Source organism: Artibeus jamaicensis, unplaced genomic scaffold, assembly GCF_021234435.1.
Source record: "Artibeus jamaicensis isolate MK-2021 breed Jamaican fruit bat unplaced genomic scaffold, CSHL_Jam_final contig_519, whole genome shotgun sequence".
NCBI classification, from domain to species: Eukaryota; Metazoa; Chordata; class Mammalia; order Chiroptera; family Phyllostomidae; genus Artibeus; species Artibeus jamaicensis.
Genome location: NW_026521871.1, coordinates 51,280,555 through 51,293,563, shown reverse-complemented (window position 1 = coordinate 51,293,563; position 13,009 = coordinate 51,280,555). Strand labels below are relative to the sequence as shown.

The following is a 13,009-nucleotide window of genomic DNA, read 5'->3' as shown; positions in this document are numbered from 1 at the left end:
ACCCTTTTGTTGTGAAGACTCATGAGTTATGCTGTTAGCAAGGCTACTCCCAATAGTTGGAAGATAATCCTACATGGGCCTTTTGTGTGTAAGCATTTCTACTGAGTAAAGGCACTGACATCCTTCATTCCAAACTCTCAGAAGAAAGATGTTTGCATAGCAAACAGCCTTGAAGACAGAGGTCCTTTTCCCCCAAGGAGTAGAGGGCAGATTTCTGTCGAGGAAGATAAAGATAGTGTCTCCCTCAGAGGTAAGTGAGGTGGAGCAAACTTGCTAACAGTCCCTTTGAAAGTCCAGGCTTATCTAAACTCAGAGATTCTTAGCTATGACGCAAACCCAGTGAGCGGGCAGAATCCACCTGGGCTGCTCCACGCTGTCCCCTTGGGACTTGAGGGAAAGGGGAGGTGATGCAAACAGGGAGCTCACACTGATTGCTACGCGTTGCTACAAAGTCCACTATCTCTGATCCAGGAGTCTCTTACCTTCTGTCGGCATCTGTGAAACTGTGACAGACTAATTTACTAGTGTGGTCAAATGTCGTACCCTTTGTACTTCTTAACACTAATGACATAGATGAGATCACTAGAGATACCATTCTTAATCAAAATCTAATATTTAGGATGAGCAGTTCTTCTCAGGTGAGCAGTTTCATAGAGGAGTTCTATTACTTCATGGCTTTATTCCAGGGATGTATTAAATACACAGAAGACACTGGGAAGACTCATTAGCCATTCAGCCTGTTCCCTGCTAAGATGAGAAATTGAAATAACACTGGGAGCTAAATTGTGTCCTTGGCTATTTGGCAAATGTCAAATGGTCATTATGCTATGTTATAGGTTTCCAATAAAACACCGCGGAAATAAAATAATACTTTTCGAATTATATTCAAACTACATTATGATATTTCATCTACTCTAGCAAATAGATGTTTGCATTCAACACAGGGAGGATGGAAACAGTTTACATATTTCTTTCCAGGAGAATGAGATAGGTCTTTTTTTTTAAGATTTTATTTATTTATTTTTAGAAGGGAAGAGAAGGAGAAAGAGAGGGAAGGAAACATCAGTGTGGTTGCCTCTCACACACCCCTAATGGGGACCTGGCCTGCAACCCAGGCATGTGCCCTAGACTGGGAATTGAACTGGTGACTCTTTGGTTCACAGGCTGGCGCTCAATCCACTGAGCCACAGCAGCCAGGGCTAGATAGGTCTTTTAATATATGAAAAGAAATTTTTGTTTTTATTCCTAGATAACAAAATGGAAAATACAAACGTGTTTTTTTAAATTGTGGCAAAGTCGGTAAACATGATGATATATCCCAGGTGTATGTGATAATTTGTTATTTGTATACACTGCATAGTCATCATGACTATAAGTCATGATAAATTACTATTTATCACCATATAATTGATTAACTTTATCCATTTTGACTTCCCCCACCCCTCTTTCCCCTCTGGTAACCATTAATCTGTTCTCTGTGTCTATGAGGTTGGGTTTGTGTTTTATTTGTTTATTTGCTTTTTTTTTTTTTAGATTCCACATATAAGTGAAATCATACTGCATCAGTCTTTCTTGGTCTGACTTTCTTCACGTAGCAAGGCACATTCGTGCTGTCATGTATGGCAAGACTTCCTGCGTTTTGTGACGGAGTAGTATTCCATCGCATACATACACACCACATCTTCTTTATCCATTCACTCACCGATGGGCACTTAGGTTGTTCCCATATCTTGACTATTGTAAAAAGTGCTGCAGTGCACATAGGGGTACATGTATATTTTGGAATTAGCATTTTTCAAAAAATTCTTCAAGTAAGTGTCCAGCAGTGAGATGGATAGGTCATGTGATAAAGAATGTATTAGTTTACATTGTTAGCCATTCTACAGTGGCTGTATCAGTTTACATTTCTACCAACAGTGCACAAGGGTTCCCTTCCCCTCACAGCCTCGCCAGAATTGATGTGTCTTGTCTTCTGGTAATAGGCATTCGAACAGGTGTGAAGTGGTATCTCGTGGTTTTGGTTGGCATTTCCCTGATGACTATTGACGTTGCACATCTTTTCATGCGTGTATTGACTATTTGTATGTCTTTGGGAAAAAGTCTATTCAGATCCTGTGCTCATCTCCTAATTAGGTTGTTTGTGTGTTGTTGAGTATTGTGAGTCCTTTGTACATTTGAATATTGATTTGCAAGTGTCTTCTCCCATTCAGTAGGTTGCCTTTTCATTTTGTTGATGATTTTCTTCACTGTGCAGAAGCTTTTTAGTTTGATATAGTACTATTTGTTTATTTTTGCTTTTGTTTTTCTTGATTTTGGAGTCATAGCCAAAAAAAAAATCACTAAGACTGATGTTAAGGAGCAGTCTTAGTGAAAAGAAATCACCTATGATTAAAGAAATCATAGGATTTCTTTAATCATAGGATTAAAGAAATCACCTAGAAAACATATCACCTATGTTTTCTTCTAGGAATTTTATGGCTTCAAGTCTTACATTTAACTCTTTAATCCATTTTGAGGCTTTTTTGTGTGTAGGGTATAAAATAGTGGTCTAGTTTCATTGTTTTGTATGTGGTCATCAGTTTTTCCAGTAATTTTTTTGAAGACATTGTCCTTTCTCCATTATATGTTCTTGGCTTCTTTGTCATAAATGCATCATCCATATACGTGTGGGTTTATTTCTCAGCTCCCTGTTCTGTTCCATTGATCTGTGTGTCTATTTTTAGGCCAATACTTTACATGCGTATGTACTCATGAGGGTCCTATTTCATTGTTAATCCTACACATAAGCAGCCTTTTCTGTCTGGCTTAATGCTTTCTGCTCAGCACCCAACCTTATTTAGATCATGGTCTTGGCTTTATTTGTATTTCTATTTGCTCACTATGCTTTTGCACATTCTTTTATTCTAAAATTTTTCGAATTTAGACAGAGATATTTTACATACAATATAGATCTGAGTTTTAATTCATCCACTTGGAATGCCTTTACTTATTTGCAAATGAATAAGGTGTGTTTACAGTAATTAACAGTCTAAACGTGTTCATCTCAGGGCTGGCATATTATTTTATGTTTTCAATTCTCATTACTTGACCTATAATTGTGGCAAACTCCTCCTAAATTTGTGTTCTTCGCTTGCTTCAGAGACCCCCCCCTCCCCTTTCCTACTCTCTTGGTTTACCTCCCACCTCACTGGTCAGCTCTTTCAGAGCTCCTTTGCTTTTCTTTCTCTATCTCAACTCCTTACTACTGGGCTCAGTCCTTGGTCCTCTTCGCTTCTCTAACTGCACACGGTTCTCTGGTGAATGCATCCAGTCTCACAGCTTCAAATATCGTCTCTGGGCCAATGACTGGAATACTTTCCCTATGACCTCTCTCCTGAATGCCATAGGCTTCTATTCCAACTCAGATTTCCAAAAGGCACATGAAACTCAGTGTGTTCAACAGAGGATCCCTGACTTTCCTTCGGACCCGCTCCTCCCACGGTCTTCCTGCCCCAGTGAAGGCAGAGCTATCACTTGACCCCTGTTTCTCTCATGCTTTATAGCCAGTATGTCATCAATGAACTAGAGTCAGCCTTCAAAATACTTCTAGAATCTGCTTCTCACCACTTCACTTCCCTCTGTTACAGTCCATCCCCTGCCTCTGTTTCTGCGGTAGCCCAGTGCCATCCTGTCCCTCTGCTGTGCATTCTCAGCTCAGGGGACCCAGTGACCCTGCTGGGCGGGAATTAGATAATGCCACTCACCTGCTCAGAACACCTCCATGGCTCCCCGCTCTTTTAGAATACAAGCTAAATAAGGAAACCTGTGAGTACAACGTAGTATCACTAAGAAAAAAAATCACATGAACATCTCCATTGATGAGGAAAAGACATAAAACAAACTTCAGCATTCACCCTTAATAAATAAAAAATCTTCAATAAAATAAGAATTCATGGAGTCTTCCTTAATGATCAAATATATTTATTTCAAATTCGAAGTCAAACTCCTACTTGCTGAGAGAACATTAGAAGTATTTCCTTCATATCACACACTGAGAAAAGAGGGAAAATGATAATTATTTACAGATTTTTTAATGGTAAACATAGGAATCCTAAGAGAATAAACCACTGCAAACTGTAAAAGATTTTATTCGGCATGTAAAATGAATATGCTGAAATTAATGTTCATGAAACAGGCAAGCAGAAGCTATCATGAAAGAAAAGATCTCATTTACACTGTTAATGAGAGAGGTAAACTATCTAGGAATAAACTGTAAGAAATGGGCAAGATTTGTGTGAAGATGTGCTAGCGCAAGGGGTTGGAAGCCCCCAAATACCACCAGGCTCTCCAATTAGACGCACTCACTTGAACCAGGTTGGCGGAAGTTAGGAAGCTGTCTTCCTGTGGCTTCTGGCCCCAAAGGCTCTGGCTTCTTTGCAGCAAGTTCTAATTTTTATCCTCAAGCTTTCCCTGGGTGTCAAGAAGCAGTGGTGGTTGTGGCAACTTCCTGGTGTCATTTTGAAATCCTTGGGTCATGTGTCAAGGTGTCCATTCTACACTTCCAGGCAATGGCTGTGACCCCAGCCCGGGCATGCACTCGGTATTGGAAGTGGTTGCAGGGATCTGTCCCTCAAGCTGAGAATCCGGGACTGGAGGTGACCTGGCTAGGTTCGAAGACAATGGTGACCCTGTGACCAATGGAAATGACATACTATGAATGTAAGGCATGCAGTGGTAAAGGTTACGTAAATGGTCATCTGCGGTCACCTGCAATGAACAGCTGCCTGAAGCCACTAGGCAGGTATGATGGAAATGAGGGAACTGTGGGAGTGGGTTGGCTTTTTCTGACTGCATTGAAGAGTTTAAAGGAAGAAAATTTTGTACATCATGAAAATCCAAAAATACAGAAGAAAATTTGATATAGGATAATGATGGCATTTATAGTCAGTAGGGGAGAGATATATCATTATGTACATGAAGATGAGCAAACATGTAGCTATCAAGACAGAAAGGAAATGTAAGTGGATCCATTCACTTAACTCACGACAAAACAAATTCTGGATGGGTCATATTTTAAAAGGGCAAAAGTAAAATCACAAAACATTAAAAAGAAACCATGGAAGGATTTTCAAGGTAATCTAAGAGAGGTGAAGGACTTTTTAAAACATGATACAACCTAGAAGTAGTAAGCAAAGAAAAGCTTGGTAAAATTGACCAGTTAGAAGTGGGAAAGGGCCCTGACGCTGTGTGGCTCAGTTGGTTGGGCCTAGTCCCACAAAATGAAAATCGAGAGGTTTGATGCCTGGCCAGGGCACATGCCTGGTTTGTGGGTTCAGTCTCCTGTCTGGGCCGGTGGAGAAGGCAACCAATAGATGTTTCTCTCTCGTACCGATGTTTCTCTCCCTCAGTACTTAGCTAGGTTTCCATCTAGAGCTTCGTATCTGTTGCATGAAAGAAAGTTGGAATCCTGGCATAGAGTTCCATGATATGTAAGACTTTGTACATTATTACTTATTAAAAGCTGTGTTCCAGAAGTGGATATAGCATGTACAGGCAGTTTTCTGTTCTACGCCCAAAATGTTTTAAAAAGTTAATATTTTTTGTTGTAGATCCAAATAGGCACTGAATAAATTCTTTATATTCATTTTTTAAAAGCTTAATAAGTAATAAATGTCTTAACCTATTGAAGCTCACAAACAATTTGTCCTAATTTTCAAAAGAGAGAGAATTTCTAGACATACCCACGCAGGACTTGCTATGAGACAGCCACAGGAGAACTGGTGAAGAAGGTTTGCGAGCTCCCAGGACAGACCATCAGGTGTCTAGAAAGAACAACAAATAGCTTCCGTTCCTTCCTCCCGGTTTCCTAGGTCTTGAAGCTGGGACACCCAGAGAAGAGATGGGGAAATGGAAGAGCAGACCCGGCTTTGCTGGCTTTGCAGCACTTCGAGGCATCCCTCTGGACCGAATGGATGTATGAAGGGAGAAAGTGTTTTCGTTCCTTCCACTAAGCTATTGCTTGTCTATTCCGGATCAAACGCTGTTCTAGGCACTGGGGATTTGTCGGTGGACAAAACTGACAAAAATCCCTGCCCTTTTTAAGCTTACACTCTAGGGAGAGACTGACAATAAACATCACACAAAACATCAGAAGGTATGAATGCGGTGGAAAAAAGATAATGGGAATCCAGGTAAGGTAGATATATGGTGGGGTGGGGAGGAGAACAGGTATTCAATAGGATGGTCAGAAAGGACCTCAGTGAGGAAGTGCGGTTCTATTCCCTTGAGGAAGGGGAGGGAGTAAACCATCTCCATAATTAACAAAGGCCAAGGGACTTAGCCAGGGCAAAGACCTTGAGGTGGCAGGTGGGAGGGTGTCAGATGAATTCTAGGACAAGCAGGGAGACCAGTGTGGCTGAGGCGGAGGAAAGCGGAGTGAGAAAGAGCTTTTCTGAGATATAAGGGACGACGGGACTGGGAAACCCTACAGACCACTGGAAGGAATTTGGCTGTATTGGATATGAGGGTTAATAATTTGGATTTGGGGTTTCACCGCCTGAAAGTCAGTTACATCTAAAATACTTGTTTTCATATTTGAAAGTGACAAGAAAATTGAATTATGTACCTTAAGAGTGAGAAAAAGAGGAATATGTTAAGGGAGACATTCCTCTCCTGGAGGCTCTACTTGGTCCTACCCGCTGTAACCGTGAGGGCCCAAGGAGGCTCCGCCTCTCTCATTGTGGTCCTGCCCGGACTCGAAATGACACCCCATCCAGGCCACGCCTCTCCCACCATGGTCCCGCCCCCTCTCGGAGTGACAGCCCAACCGCGATTTGTCTATTCCACCGTAATCCCGCCCCCTCCCAGAGTGACAGCCCAGAAGGCACGCCTCTCCCTTTCCGATGCCACTCCACAGGACTGGCCACTCTGGGCTACTATGTCATTTCCCCGGAGCCGACCTCGTCCGCGCCAGAAGCCACACACCGCTCAGACCCTACCCGGCCCGGTGTGACACGACGCCAGGCCCCACCTCGTCTACCATTGCCCCGCCCCCTCCTGCGCGTAGTCGCTGCTAGGCCCCACCCCGCCCACCGCGCCGGCCGCGCCCGCCCACGGGCCCCGCCTCGAGCGTCCGCTGGCCGGGCTGCCGGTCTCGCCGGCTCTCGGGTCCGCCCCCTAAGACGTGGAGCGCCGCGGCCGCCGGTGAGTGGGGGAGGTCTCCTGGGAGCCTCTCGCTCGCCACGGGGCAGAGCCCCGGCCCGAGCGGGTTGCAGAGCCGGGGATGACCGGAGTCTGTGGGTAGCTTCGAGGGATCTTTCCGGGCCATTCTCTTCCTCCCGGGGTACCTCACGGTGGTGGCGATCCTGGGAATAGGGAAGTGTGTTGGGGGGTGTTCAGGTGGGGAGAGGAAGGAGTGAAGGTGTTGGGGGATGGCTGTCGCGGATAGAGGCTGGGGACAGCCCAGATTTGGGGAGGAGATAGGAGTCTGGGGATGAAAGGTTGAGTAATGGAATGGGAGAAGGGTGGCGAGGCCGAAATCTGGGGCTGGTGGATTCAAGGTGGGAGTTATGGTGGGAGGGAGGTTCAGAGCTTTGGGACAGGTGGTCGTGAGTGGGGTGTGGAGGTTAGCGAAGCCGAGTGAAGAGAGTTTTGGGAAGGAACAGGGCACAGAGACCCCTGATTTACATTCCTCCTGACCCCCGGTGCGGAGGGGAGCAGGGTGGGCTAGGGAATCTCAGGACGGGTGCGGCCCGAGCGAACTTGCAGGGTGATGCTCCCTCACAGCGGGGTCCTGGGTGGCCAGGCGCCCGACTGGGACACATCCTGCCGTTTAAATAACAGATGCAAGTCAGGGGCAGTGCCTGGGACAGTGGGATACGTGGATAGATTGGGGTCCACCTTCTGCACGCTGTTCTAATTTTCCTGGTCGTCACAGACCAGCACTGGTGTGAGCATTCTGCTGTGAACCCCATAGAACAGATGAGACAGTGGACCCTGGAGGGAGGTCTCGGATTTTGAAAGTACAGCTGAGGTTTATCCAAACTCAAAAAACAGTTGTATCACATACATTTAAATCCTGCGGAGTTGTAATTTTAAAAAATCTAATTCTGTGAGGTTTTTTTAAATGTACATCTTTATCATCTGGCTACTTTGAATTTAAAGTCACAGTGACCTAGAGGACTAGATGTATCTAAGAAACAGTCTGTGAGTATGACAGACAGTTGTGAATTAACTGTGGAAAGTAGACTATGTCTATTCTGACCAGCTGCTGCCAAAAGATGAAGAATGACATTTAGAAGATCTAAAATAAAAGAATGGGGGGGGAGGCCTGGTAAATTGGGAAGTGTGTATACTTAAAAAATCCAGTGAAACTTTTTTTATATTGTAGAAATCTTAGAAGATAGAGAAAATGTAGAATGAGAATGAAAACCCTGCAGAATTTCACCAGCATTATTAACATTTTGGTGCAATTTTTCTCAAATTTTTGTTGTATTTTTGTGTATTTAAATGTACACGATACTTAATTAGGGTCGTATTATGTATTATGTTGCATTTATTTTATATTTTCCTCATTTATCATTTCTGTGGATCATTCAAAAACTCTCCTTACACATCTTTTTAAAGTGTTGTATAAACGTGGTTCATTGTATGGATTGATGCTTTTGTCACATGCTAGAGTTGCAACTGTGCGCCCACTTATGGGCTTGGAGGTGAGATTCAGTGTCGCTCCAGGTTTTTCAGACATTATCCAGCTAAAAGGACCAAAATTTTGGTAGTGTCTGGGGTAATGACTGTAGAGACATTGTCTCGCCTCACTGGTCACTCCAGGCAAGACCCAGTTGAATGACTCTGTGCAGAGGTGGCCTTCTGTCCTTGCAGTGTCCCGTCGGGCGTGGGCTGCTGTCTTCAGTACATTGTCTCCTACAACTTCCCACTGAGTCCCGAGGTCACAAGGTCCCTGCTGCGCTCCTCAGGGAATGGGCCTCACCACTTCCCTACATTGTCCTTGTCATTGAGAAACTCAAGGGAGGGTGGGTGTGTGCAGTGCTGGTTTTCCACCCGCATGTCTGCCCATCTCTTACGCAACTGAGAGGCGGCTGCCCCGTGACTCCAGGAGGGAGTGGTCCACCATGGCTCTCAAAGTTAACTGCCCGTCAGGGGTTTGAGAGGGAGCCCCTAAGTGGTCTAAGGAAGGGTCCTGTCCTTCGTCTAGACCTGGCCGTTACCAGGACAGCATTCCTCCGGAGAGATTCATATTCCAGCGTGATCGGTGTGGCCCTTCATTTTTCTCTCTCTGGTGTGTTCTTCTTATTCTGCTTCATGACCGCCAGTCATTTTGTCATTTAATTCATGTTTCTCCTTGAGTCTGAAATAAGTTGGTTCCTAAAGACAGCCTTGCGCATTTTCTTTTTAGCCTTTGAATTTATGATAATTCCACTGATTTTTTTTCGCTTTTACCAAAACTCAGGAAGAGAGTAAAAGGTCTATTATTATTTTCTTGTTCCTCGATAAAACATGCACATAAACCACCCCCAGCCCCCTTCCCCCCAGGGCTGAACTCACCCCGTGTTTCTCTTCATGCGTTTCAATCTCTCTGATCGGGATGTACCTGTTACTGTAGTCAGGTAATTCCCAGAGCAAACGCAAAGGCCGCATGAGTCCAGTAACCCTGTCCATGCGGAGGTCTGGGCCTGTGTGCAGTTCACCACGTGACAACAAAGACCAGAGTTTGGGGTGGCCGTCTGCTGATCCTGTGCCCGGGACTGTGTGGAGCCCAGCTCCTCATGCCTTACAGTCCATCCTGGCTGCTGTCCCGGCCAACAGTCTGGGTAAAAGGGGAAAATTGGCTGTGGTAGCAGAAATCATTCTACTCTCCAGGGGCCAAGAAGTCTGTATATGTTGAACGTGCTTGCTTTTGGGCTGTCCCCATCTGAAACCGTGAGGCCCTTTTCTGTAGCCACTCTTAAAGGCCTAGTGTGCCCCCCACCTGGTATTTAGCCCCATGTATCGCTGCTTGTCTGGTATCTATAATGGTGGTGGCACAAGCTCCCCTCAAGACCCCCTGGTAAAAGCAGGGTGCAGAACTCAGCTTGTGCCAAGGCCGCCATAAGGCTTCTCATTTCCATCGTCTTACACTTGATATCACGAAACTGGGGGGAAGAGGGCCCGGAGCAGGCCTGGATGCCACTGGCCAGCGAGCTGCCGGTGTGGACGTGTCTACCTGCACACCACTGCGTACCCACGCACAGGGCAGGATCTCCAAGGAGGGGCATCCCCAGAGGTGTTACTGGACAGTGACAGACTTCTCCTGAGCAGGGGGCATGGGAAGAAGGGCTCGGAGATGGGAAGAAGGGGGCACAGGTGGTGTAAGAGGATTCCTGCCTCTTAGATTACCTGGATTGTAAGTACACTGTGGCCCAATGGATGGCCCAGTGTGGTATCAAATTACCTCTGTCATCAATGGGCGAAAATGCCCGATTTTCTGCACTTGTGCCAGAACTGGGTTCTGTCCATCTTTCAACTTACAGCTCATCTGAAAAGGGTGAAGTATGTGGTTGTTACTTTTGCATTTCTTTTATTAGTAAATTTGAACATTTCTTCAAATGCCTGTTGGCCACCCGTATTTCTTCTTTTGTGGTTTCAGTGTCTTATATTTTTTGTTGAATTGTGAGAACTCTTTGTATATCGGATATTGTGACACTTTTGTCTGTAATGTATTGAGAATCTTATTAAGGTTGTGCCTCTGCAGCGAACATCAGGTGAAAATATTCTTCTGAATTCTTTTGAATTTGCACATTGCAGATACGTTATTTTTATATTATGTGTATGTACATATGTGTGTGTACATGTGTACACACATTGCAGAAAAAAACTGTGTAATGACTACCTTCTCAATTTATTTGCCAAATGTTGCATTTCCAGTTTAATACGTATTACAGTAGTACATCAAGCACGTATGGATCCCCTCTCTCTCCGGTCTGGAGTTTGAACAAAATATTCATATTGGTTGCAGTTAGAACACTCTACTGGAAAAAAAAATGTTGCTCCTTAAGAAATGGAAGGCAAATAGTTTCTCAAATGAGAATAAATCAGGGAGGAAGTGGTGGCGGGAAAATGAAGACAACTGTACATGAACAACAATAAAAAAAAGAGAGAATGAAGCAATGAGCAAATGTTCGTTATGAGTGTCTAAATAGTGCTCTTCCACATGTTTAGAACTAGAACCTGCCTTTAGCGCCCCAGAAAGATTGCTTTATGACCTGGCAATCCTGGATGAGGCAGGCCTTTTATTATATGAGGCGATGCACACATGGTAAAAAACTTTGACCTCTGGTGCCGTCTGCATGTGCCCTGCTGAACCACGTGTTGCTCCCCTCACCTAACCATTTTTCTTTCCCTCTTTGCTGTGTGTTCACACACAGTTTCTTCTTTCCGTGCCCCAGGTTAGGGACCCTGCAGCCACCCATTTAGCTTTCCAAGTGGAAGGCTGTCTGGTTCTCTCCCTCCCCTCCCAGAAAGCCAGTTCCCCCTCCTCAGGCCCCGCTCCACATCTAGTTATTGCTGATGCGCTCAGCCCCCCTGTTAGGAGGGTTGGAAGCACATGGGCCTCTGCCCTGAGCCTGGGAGCGTGTCCAAAGGGAGAGACAGACCTGTGCACTTTCGTGCCTTCATACCCTGTCGCACGTGGCTCGCCATAAGCATGTTATTAATGTTGGTTGTGGTTGACATTTTGATTTAAAAGGGGAGGTGATGATGCTCATCTCATAGTCTATTGGTAGATTAACACTTTAAAATGTTAATAAAAGATTAACTTTTTTTAAATGAAAAATTCCAGAAGTTTGAGAGAATGCCACAAAGAATGCCACAAAGATCACCCATATTCTGGTTCCCTAAATTGACCTATGGAGATATATCGCTTTGATGCATGGCTGGTCCTCTGCTCAGAAACCTAGAGGGACTCCTTCCTTGCCATTGGGTCAGACGTAACCTATAGCATCAGTTATCCTTAAATGGTTGCAGCTTACAAAACGTTGCCACTCCCCTCTACCAGGCCAGTCTTACTGTTCACCTACACTGTCCTGATTCTCACTTTGTTGATTTTATATGTGTTATTTCTCTGTGTAGCACAGCTTCTCCATTCGCTCGAGCTGAAACTTTCACACAGTGTAAGTGTTCTGAGTCCCGCAGCTCTCACTGCTACATTACTCATTCATTCTGTGTAAGTCCCGACTTCGTCACGAGCTGCTTGGAGCTGAGTGCTATGTCCTGTTTTGACCTGGCTTCCTGCACAGAGCCTAGCATGCTGACTTTGATTCAGTTGGTATTTTTAATAGTATTCATGATGTATTTGAAATATAATTTGAATATAGTGTTGATTTATATAATACCTGAGTTGCCCCAAACAAAACTTATGCTCCTTTAGAGAAAAACAACAGTTTGTTAGTTAAAGCCAGACAAGCTGGATTTGCTGCAAGATTTCCCTTGGAGAAAGATGTTCTGTGATGTTGGTCACTCCCTTTGTGATTGTTCCTGAGAATTGATTTGTACTTGTCCTTTGGGGCCATTAAAACTCATATCAAGTACAAAGTTAGAACAAGTAAGTCTAAAGTCCAAACATCATCCCTGTTGAGAATCACTGGGTTAGAGAGATTCGCACGAGAAATGTTTTTTGCAGGGAGGCCGTTAGATCTTAGTGACTGATACCATTTGTGGGTCTCCAGGTTGACCCTTATTTTTCAAGCCTGGTAGCAGAGATAAAGGTGATATCCCTGAGCAAGGTAGGGGGAGTGGGAAAGCAAGCTGCTGCTAGGCCATCAACTCCATCCTGAAACAAGAAATTGGACTGTGTCAGTTCCCTGCTTGTAATGCATTAGTGACTCCCGGTATTTCCTGGACAGCGCCCCGTTCCTCTGTAATCAGGGGCCTTTGTCAGTTCCCAGGTCCTCCCCACCCTCCCTGCCCCCTCACACTGACACTGCTCCAGCCAAACCCAACCACTCGTACTTCTCGGAGTCTGTTGGCTATTTTT

The 13,009-nt window shown here is 44.6% G+C and overlaps 1 protein-coding gene across 4 annotated transcripts in view; it reads left to right on the top strand.

Moving 5' to 3' along the window:
• Positions 1-7,073: 7,073 nt before the first annotated feature.
• Positions 7,074-13,009, top strand: part of ANO10 (anoctamin 10) — a 115,613-nt gene continuing 109,677 nt past the window's right edge. The window contains exon 1 of one of the 4 annotated variants that reach the window (XM_037148228.2): positions 7,074-7,182. The gene's annotated coding sequence lies outside the window, so the exon portion shown is untranslated. Of the gene's footprint in view, positions 7,183-7,211; positions 7,322-13,009 lie in introns of those variants that run through there. The other 3 variants (XM_037148230.2, XM_053669331.1, XM_037148229.2) reach the window with 3 other exon arrangements.